Source organism: Mesoplodon densirostris, chromosome 3 (genome assembly GCF_025265405.1).
Source record: "Mesoplodon densirostris isolate mMesDen1 chromosome 3, mMesDen1 primary haplotype, whole genome shotgun sequence".
NCBI classification, from domain to species: domain Eukaryota; kingdom Metazoa; phylum Chordata; class Mammalia; order Artiodactyla; family Ziphiidae; genus Mesoplodon; species Mesoplodon densirostris.
In genome coordinates, this window is record NC_082663.1 from 146,667,507 (window position 1) to 146,677,741 (window position 10,235).

Here is a 10,235-nt window from a genome sequence, read left to right on the forward strand (position 1 = left end):
CTCAGGTGGTTCTAGTGTGTGGCCAAGGTTGAGAACTACTGATCCCAGTCAGATCTTTCACTCAAAGGTGACCTGTATGCCTTGTGTCCTAACTGCTCATGGACAAATGCCCAAGATCTGAAAGAGATCAGAGGTCAAAGGGGGAAGATATGAAGAGCCTACTATAGTAACAGGCAATGTGTTTTCCCCATTATTTCTTTCTTTTTTTTTTTTTCTTTTTTTTTTTTTTTTACGGTACGCGGGCCTCTCACTGCTGTGGCCTCTCCCGTTGCGGAGCACAGGCTCCGGACGCACAGGCTCAGCAGCCATGGCTCACGGGCCCAGCCGCTCCGCGGCATGTGTGATCTTCCCGGACTGGGGCACGAACCCGTGTCCCCTGCATCGGCAGGCGGACTCTCAACCACTGCGCCACCAGGGAAGCCCTTCCCCATTATTTCTGATTATTTTCTTCACATAGCTTCTCTACATCATACGCATGGGCTTTGCTTTGGGGTGGAGTGCTTGAAATCACTGCTCTATGTTCCATCTTGTGGTCATCGTACATATTTTCAACAGTGGTCTGTAAAAGCCTTAGTGCCCTAAAAGCTCAACTGATCCCTTTATACCCCTCAAGCCCTTGGTGGAGTAGCTTCTTTCTTCAGTTATGATTACTATGTTACCACTTTGTTCTTTCTTGCCTTTCAGCCTCTCAATAATGCTTTAACTAACTCTCTATATTAAATGTTCTTCATTAAAATAACTAATTGGCTTCTTTTTTTTTTGACTGAACCTTGACTGATATTGTAGCACAAGTTATAAAAGTATGTTGTGAGGTGCCTGCAATTGCATGATTACAAAATGTGCACAGGTAAGATGGGTGGTTGTCAATAATACGTCTTAGGCATGGGTATGCAACTGGAAAATAGGCATTGGTATTATTTTTCCTATTGCATTGTGGCTCTAATGATGCCTGAGGACCATTAAATCACCCAAGCATCACAATAAATTTATCTTCTTTTACATTACTATAGGATTGCAAAGGATCATGTTGTCAGAATGGGGAGGTCTTTCCTTTAACTAGTATCAGCCTGGTTATTAGCACTTCACCATGCTTCACTGTCTTCAGTTAGGGTAACTCAGTCTTTGGGCTCCTTTTGTTTTCTACAAGATGGTTTTCCAATATTCCTTAGAGATGTCACACATCACTTTTGTGGTAGTTATCTTGGCTTTCTGAAAGCTTTCCATAACTAGTTTTATCGCTTTGCATTTTCCAACTGAGGATAAACAAGTATTGCATTGATGGCAAACTTAGATATTAAAGAAGGGAATGCACGTAACAGAAGAGAATTACAATTATTTAGTGGGAAAAGATATTGCTCATTAAAATTATTAATATTTCTAAAATATTATATAAATATATATCTTAAAATATTATATTTTATATCCATTTATGCCAGCTTAAAATATAGCCAAGAAACCTTGGAAAGGGCCAAAGGAATGTTGCTTTTTTGTGTGTGCATGGTTTAATTTCCAGTATGTTCTGCTAAATTTACTAGCTCTTATTTTCACATAGCACCTTCTTAAATTTTTCAAAGATTGCTTCCATGTCCTGGCTATTGTAAATAGTGCTGCAATGAACATTGTGGTACATGAGTCTTTTTGAATTATGGCTTTCTCAGGGTATATGCCCAGTAAGTGGCATTGCTGGGTCATATGGTAGTTCTATTTTTGAGGACACAGGGAGGGGGAAGTGTAAGCTGGGACGAAGTGAGAGAGTGGCATGGACATATATACACTACCAAATGTAAAATAGATAGCTAGTGGGAAGCAGCCACATAGCACAGGGAGATCAGTTCGGTGCTTTGTGACCACCTAGAGGGGTGAGATAGGGAGGGTGGGAGGGAGATGCAAGAGAGAGGGGATATGGGGATATATGTATATGTATAGCTGATTCACTTTGTTAAACAGCAGAAACTAACACAACAATGTAAAGCAATTATACTCCAATAAAGATGTTACAAAAAAAGAAAGATATGTGCAGAGGCTAAAAAAATAAAAATAAAAATAAATTTCAAAGATAAATGAACATAGGGATTTTTAAATCTGAAAATATTATAATAGAATATACACACTTGAGTATTAATCTTAGATTTTCTACGAATTCATGAAATGCCTTTCCATATGTTCACTATTGGTAAAATGGTAATAAATGCACTTGCAAGACAAGATTGGGTGAATTTAAATGATTAAAAAACAATGTGAAAATGATTTAGTTTTAAAATGTTGCCTAATGACTAGAAAATGGGATAATTTAGACTTACATTTCACCTTGTCATCCAGGACAGCTTTTTCCGAACAAACCATTTCATGTCCTCTTTTCTGGCTGTTATCCCATTCCATTAATTCTTCTGGAACAGTGGTGAATATAACTACAGACATTCTTCTAGAGGTAGATGCACCTGTTTCCCAACAAAAAATAGAGCGTTTTTTTGTGTTTTTTCCCAGCGTTATTGAGACATAATTGACATATAACATTGTGTAAGTTTAAGGTGTACAATGTGCTGTTCTGATACATGTATCTATTGTGACATGTTTACCAAAAGAAGGTTAGTTACCCATTCTTCACCTCACATAACTAGCATTTTGTTTTTGTTGTTGTTAGGGTGTGAACATTAACTTCACTCCCACAATAAGTTTCAAGTACAAAACACCATGGTGTTACCTATTGCCACCATGATGTACATTACATCGTTGGAATCTGTTTCATCTTACAACTCTAACCAACATCTCCCCATTCCCATCACCCCTCAGTCCCAGGCAACCACCATCTACTCTGCTTTGATGAGTTCAATATTTTTAGATTCCTCATGTAAGAGAGATAACACAGTACTTGTTTGTCTGACTTATTTCACTTAGTATAATGCCTTCAAGTTTCATCCATATTGTAGCAAATGGCAGGATTTCCTTCTTTCCCCCGGCTGAATAATATTGCATTGTATGTACTATTAGTATATCACATTTCTTTATCCCTTCATTCATCAATGGCCACTAGGTTGTTTCCATCTTTTTCTGTTGTGGAAGATGCTGTAATGAACATGCAATGCAGTTATCTCTTCGAGATAGTTTTGTCAGCGCCTTTCGACATACATACCCAGAAGTTCAATTGCTGTATCATATGTCAGTTCTATTTAAAATTTTTGAGGAATTTCCATACGGTTGTCCACAGTGGATATACATTCCCATCAACAGTGCCTCTGGATTCACCTTTTCTACACATCATTGCCAGCATTTGTTTTCTTTGGCTTTTGGGTAATAGCCAGTCTAACAGGTGTAAGGTGGGAGAATTGTCTTCATGGTGTCAGATCCCACACTGAGGTGTCTAATACGTTATTAAAGTCTTCAAGATCTGAGAACACAAAGAAATCTGAAGGAAATATATTCTTGAGTGAGTTGATTCCCCTCTAGTTAGAAAAAGTCAGAAATACTGGGAACTTATGTTAAATTTGTCCATGGAATGGCTGCAGATTGTCCTGATGTTGATGGAGGGGCTCTCCTAGTGCATCAGAAACCAGAAGGTCTACTTGAGACTGCATGACCTGAAGCAGTAGAGTGGAATGTGCAGAAGTACCCAGTGGAGAGGAAGTTCTACCTATATTCTAGTTTGTGTCCAGGGAATTTTTGTTGAGATCATGGTGGTTGGGGATATGCATGAATGCAGATGGGCAGGACTTGAGTCCTGAATTGCTTGGAGCACAAAATCCTTATAGAGGATGAGGCCTGTGTGGTGGGCAGTATCTGAGATGCTCTCACTGATCCCAACTCCTGGTTTTTATTGCTTTGTGTATTTCCCTCCCACTGAGTATGAGATATACATAAAGACTCACTTCCAGTAACTAGAATGTGGAAGAAATGTTGGGAAGTCACTTCTGGGAGGCCTTCTCAGTATTTAAGTAAAGTATCAGTTACCAAATAATAAGTAAATATTGATAGTTTTCTAATATGCCAATGTAATTCAATTAGACAAAAAGCTTAGAAATGAAAACACAAATTAGCAGAAGAAACCTGTAAATCTCCACCATATTAAATGGCAACCAAAGCAAGGGCCAAGGAAATGAAAATAAGAAACAAATATTAACTGAGAAAATAGAAAGAGTATCTCATTCTTGGTATAGAAAACCTAATGCTGCATAGATTTCATGATTAATACAGTGGATTTACATATATTAAAATCACACATTGAGTGGTTAAATTTGAAAAAAAAAGTCTGAATTTTATGTTAAGATCTTACACTTGGAAGTAAGAAACAAAGAGTACAGGAGAACTTCCTCCTGAGGAGAAGAGAGACACAGATCCTTCCCAGGATATTCACTTTCCTCCTTTTCTTGTTCCATTAATATTAGCAAGTCTCCAGAGATTGGGGCAACATGGACGATCTGGCTAATTATGAACTTGGTGCATTGAGCCCTAAGGTCATACCATTGTAAATAACTGGCCAGTGCCTCCTGCCCTTCAGTTTGCCAGTTCTAACACTGTGGCTCCACACCTGTGTCTCCTCCATTTGTGGGCACTGGCATCAGAAGGCCCCAGCCTGAGCTTGTCTTCCTGCCAGACCTGAGGACGGACCCTGAGACTTCATCACACAGCAGGCAGGAGAGGGGCAGTGAATCTGTGTGCTCCTTGGTCATGCTCCAGCAGAGATGCAGCCCAGCCCAGTAAGTGCTGAGGGGAGATGGTGACTGAAGAAGACCATTGGGAGCATTATTTCTTACTCAGAATTCAAACATGACATTTGGGATAGAAAGACAAGAGGGCACCAATATACAAAATTTTGAAATAGAGCCCTAGGAAGTTTATGTATTTGGTTCTGGTTGGGGTGTGAGAACTCTCATTCAGTGTTGTGCTTCCCCTGTCACTGGTTATGGCTCTGGCTGGCATCTCCCCAACAGTAGCAGCAAATGTGTCCCTAAATTTCCCCCTAAGCACTTCAAATGATCATGGAAGCAGTGATGAGGATGAGGAGGAAGAGGTTGATATTAACCATTACATCATGTCCTGTTATTGAGGGCTTCCTAAGTGCCAGGCTCTAGGTATTAGTTTTATGTATCTTGTTTGATTTCATCTGCATAATCTCTCCCAAATTTTAAGTGGACACACATCATTATTATTCAAATAAGAGGAAAGAAGCACAGCATTTTCTGTAAATTGTACCAGGACATGAGTTGGAAGGTATTGAAGTCAGATTTGCAGCCAGTCTGGACAGATTGACTCCAGACACAGAGGATCTGGGCAGCCCTCCCCCTGCCACCCCAAACAGTCATGTCAGCTCCTGGTTAGTCCTGGCAGAGACTCCCTGCTTGCCATGCCCTTCCCTTTAGAGTTTTCTGGAAGACACAGGGGAGGGCAGTAGGTAGCATTTGCTGAATCGATCATAGGAAGGGTAGGTGGCTGAGATCACAGGCAAAGGTCAGAGAGAGAAGTGACACATTACACTTCAGGGTAGATCTCTCTGTTCACCGTATTCCTGGATTTGACTTTAACTGTTCACTTCCTCATCCATACTTATAATCAGCCTACTCAATCACAAAAGAGGACATAAAGTTAGAGTCTTGGTGTTCATTCGTACTCAGGAAAATGAAAACATTAAAAAAAATACACCTCAGGGCTTCCCTGGTGGCGCAGTGGTTGAGAGTCGGCTTGCCGATGCAGGGAACACGGATTCGTGCCCCGGTCCGGGAAGATCCCACATGCCACGGAGCGGCTAGAAACTTATGTGTAAAGATCCTGAAATTGCTTCTCAGTTGAGTCCAGGGTATCCATGTGTTTTAGAATAACCACGCGTAAATGTATTGATCAACTGGAACTGAGATCCACTGATTTAAGCAATTTAAATAATTAAAAAGAACTTTCTTAGAATAGTCCTGTTAGGTAGGTTCAATTATTATCCCAATTTACATATAAGAAAAGTCCCAGAGGCATTTAATTACTTTATATCACATTTTTCTCAATTAAATCAAGTGTGGCATGCCAAAATAATGAACCTGAATTACCTTCTTATAGCAGAAGTAAGATAATTGCAATCCCTTAATCAGGAAGGATTGACATGAAAAACTGTTAACTAGACATAAGAGGCTGTATCTTGAACTGGTGTGGAACCTCCCCTGGTGATAAACTTCTCAACTGTAAATAAGAGAGTTTATGATCAGGAGAACAAGACCACCAGGTATATGAAAGATGCTCAACATCAGTAATCATCAACAAATCAAAACCACGAGATATCACTACATGTTTGTTAGGACAACTATTATCAAAAAACAAAAGCCATCAAGCGTAGATGAGGATGTGGAGAAAAGGGAACCTTTGTACATGCTTGGTGCTAATGAATATTGGTACAGCCATGATGGAAATGGTATGGAGTATCCTCAAAAAGTTAAAAACTAATAGTGATTAAAATAGAATTACCAGGGGGCTTCCCTGGTGGCGCAGTGGTTGGGAGTCCGCCTGCCGATGCAGGGGACACGGGTTCGTGCCCCGGTCCGGGAAGATCCCACATGCCGTGGAGCGGCTGGGCCCGTGAGCCATGGCCGCTGAGCCTGCGCGTCCGGAGCCTGTGCTCCGCAACGGGAGAGGCCACAGCAGTGAGAGGCCCGCGTACCGCAAAAAAAAAAAAAAAAAAAAAAAAAAAAATAGAATTACCATATGATCCGGTAGTTCCATCTCTGGGTATATACACAAAGTTAATGAAATCAACATCTTGATTAGGTATATACATACACACGTTTATTGCAGTATTATTCACAATAGAAAAGGTACGGGAACAACTAAAGTGCCTGTCAACAGATGAAAGGATACAGAAAATGTGGTGTATGTATATACTTACAAAATATTTATAATATGCACACACAAAAAGGAATATTCTTCAGCCATAAAAAGCAAGAGATCCTGCTATTTGTGACCACAAGGATGGACCTGAAGGACATTATGCTTATTGAAGTATGCCAAACATAGAAAGTCAAATACTGTATGATCTCACTTATGCATGGAAGCTAAGAAAATCAAATTCATAGAACCAGGGAATAGAACTGTGCTTATAGGGGCTGGGGTGGTGGAAGTGGTGAGATGTTGGTCAAACAGTACAACCTGTCAGTTGTAAGATAGCTCTCAGTTGTGAGAGCTGTAAGAATAAGTTCTGGGGATCTCATGTATGGCATGGTGACTATATTTAACAATATTTTACTATATACTTGAAATCTGCTAAGAGAGTAGATCTTAAGTGTTCTCACCACACACACACACACACACACACACACACACACACACACTCAAATGGAAATTATGTGAAGGGATGGATGTGTTAACATGATTGTGGTAGTCACTTAATAAGTATATTAAATCAGCATTTTTGTACATCATAAAAAAAACCTTCATGCTGTGCAACCTAAATATGTTTAATTTTTATTTCTCAATCATACCTCAGTAAAGCCGGGGAAAAAAAAGGAAAAAATGAAGCAGTGTTATCACACCACTACAGAATAGAGTCTAAAAAAGCGAAGAGAAGTGTCACACACCAGACATTTTACTGAGATTGTATGAGGCTGACAAAATTAACCATGTATAAAATTTTAAAAAACTGTTTCAAGAGTGTTTCTTCAGTTTCATTATTGTTTAAACATTGACAGATGCTCTGTACACTAACACCTTCTTTATAGTTATCAGTGCTGTATGATTATGTGCACTTAACTAAACCATATTTACCAAAATTTGAAGTCCACCAAAACCAAAGGCACAAAGCATATACTAAATGATTTTTTAATTTGTTCAATGAAGTATAATTGATTTAAAATATATGTTAGTTTGGGGCATACAGCATAGTAATTCAGGGATTTTTTTTGCAGATTATATTCTGTTACAGGTTATTAAAAATATTGAATACAGTTACCTGTGCTATATAGTAAATCCTTGTTGCTTATCTATTTTATGTATAGTAGTTTGTATCTGTTAATCCCATACTCCTAACTTGTCCCTCCCACTCTCCTCTATGCCAATAAAATGGACAACCTGGAAGAAATGGACAAATTCTTAGAAATGCACAACCTGCCGAGACTGAACCAGGAAGAAATAGAAAATATGAACAGACCAATCACAAGCACTGAAATTGAAACTGTGATTAAAAATCTTCCAACAAACAAAAGCCCAGGACCAGATGGCTTCACAGGCGAATTCTATCAAGCATTTAGAGAAGAGCTAACACCTATCCTTCTCAAACTCTTCCAAAATATAGCAGAGGGAGGAACACTCCCAAACTCATTCTACGAGGCCACCATCACCTTGATACTAAAACCAGACAAAGATGTCACAAAGAAAGAAAACTACAGGCCAATATCACTGATGAACATAGATGCAAAAATCCTCAACAAAATACTAGCAAACAGAATCCAACAGCACATTAAAAGGATTATACACCATGATCAAGTGGGGTTTATTCCTTTTTTTTCTTTAGGTGTTTAATGCCCTTTTAATATTTTCCATATTGATTAAGATCATTCCATTCTTTGAGTTACATATTAGGATGGGTATTATATTTTCTCAAATTTATTTTATTGTGGCAGACAAAAAAACACAACATAAAATTCACCCTGCTAACAATTTACAAGTGTTTTTACAATATTTTCAACCACATGCACACTGTTGTGCAACAGATCCTCAGAAAACTGCCCACCCTCCATTGTGCATGACTGAAACTGTACACCCACTAAATAATTCCCCAGTTCCCCTTACCTCATCTCTTGGAAATCACCTTTCTAATTTGTTTTTATGTTTGACTACTTTAGGTACCTCATTTAAGTGGAATCATGCAATATTTGTTTTTCTGTATTGACTTACTTCACTTAGCATTACGTCCTCAAGGTTCATGCATGTTGTAGCATATAACAGGATTTCCTTCCGGTTTATTTATTTATTTATGGCTGCGCTGTGCAGCACGTGGGATCTTAGTTCCCCAACTAGGGATCGAACCCACACCCCCTCCATTGGAAGCATGGGGTCTTAACCATTGGCTGCCAGGGAAGTCCTTCCTTCCTTCTTAAGGCTAAATAATATTCCATTGTATGTATATGCCCCATTTTCCTTATTCTTTCATCCATTAATGTGCATTTAGGTTGTTTCCATCTCTGTTATTTTTAATAATGCTGCAATGCATTTTCTCAAATGATTTCCTGGCACGTAGTGAGACTGGAAAAATTCTTCTTACATACATTAACTAGTGTCATAGATTACCTTTCTAAACTTCTAAAGTGTAAATATTTGTTACTCTATAGATAAATCTTGCCTAATTATGATTTGTATTGATATTAGTTCATTAATAATTTAATATTTTTGCATCAAATATTTTGTTATAATGGATTTTTTGTGTGTATGTTCAGGAAGCTTGCATTACATGGTTTCCGATTCTTAAATATTTAGTAGAGTTTTCTAGTAAACCTCTAGGATAGGAAGTACCTTCCTAGATGTGAGGCAGAAAGCCAAAAAAATAATTAAGTGATTGATATATTTAACTATATCAAAAGAAAACTGTAGTTTTATTAAACTGTTTTCTACTTACTGTTTATTTGCTAGAATGAGATATTTTATTAATGAAAATAAAGTTCAATAAACGATTTTGAAATAAAATGATATGTTGAAAATTTCAATGAAATATGAACATTTTAGCAATACACTTCCATTGATTTCTTCGTCTGTAAAATGGAGATAGATAATAGCATTTCCTTATGGGTTTCCGTGAAAATACTCAGGAGTAATGTACATAAAATGCTGGTCATGTATTGTGGAATGTAATGCCTATTCCTTTTTCCACCAGGGTGATTATAGCTTTTTTTTTTTTTTTAATGCTTGAAGTCTGCGGTTCTTAAAATCTATTTTTGCAAAGTGAACTTTTTTTTAAATAAATTCTTCCTAGAGTTTGATGATCCCTTTGGAATAAAAATTCAGGTTTCTGTGTGTGTGTGTATGTGTGTCTATACACATATATCTCAAATAATACCTTAAGCCTTATGAAAAGCTACATCCCCTAGTCTTTATTCTGACTCCCACAAACAACTTATTTGTTTTCCTGGTTGTAATTCTGTATTTCTAAATTAGCTCCTTATACAGCTTTTTCATTTTTCAGCTTTTGATATTTTCTAATTACCTTCTTCTCTGAAAAAATTAGCATGTAGTTCTCTTGCTATTTTAAAACATAATTCCCCTCCCCCAATATAATT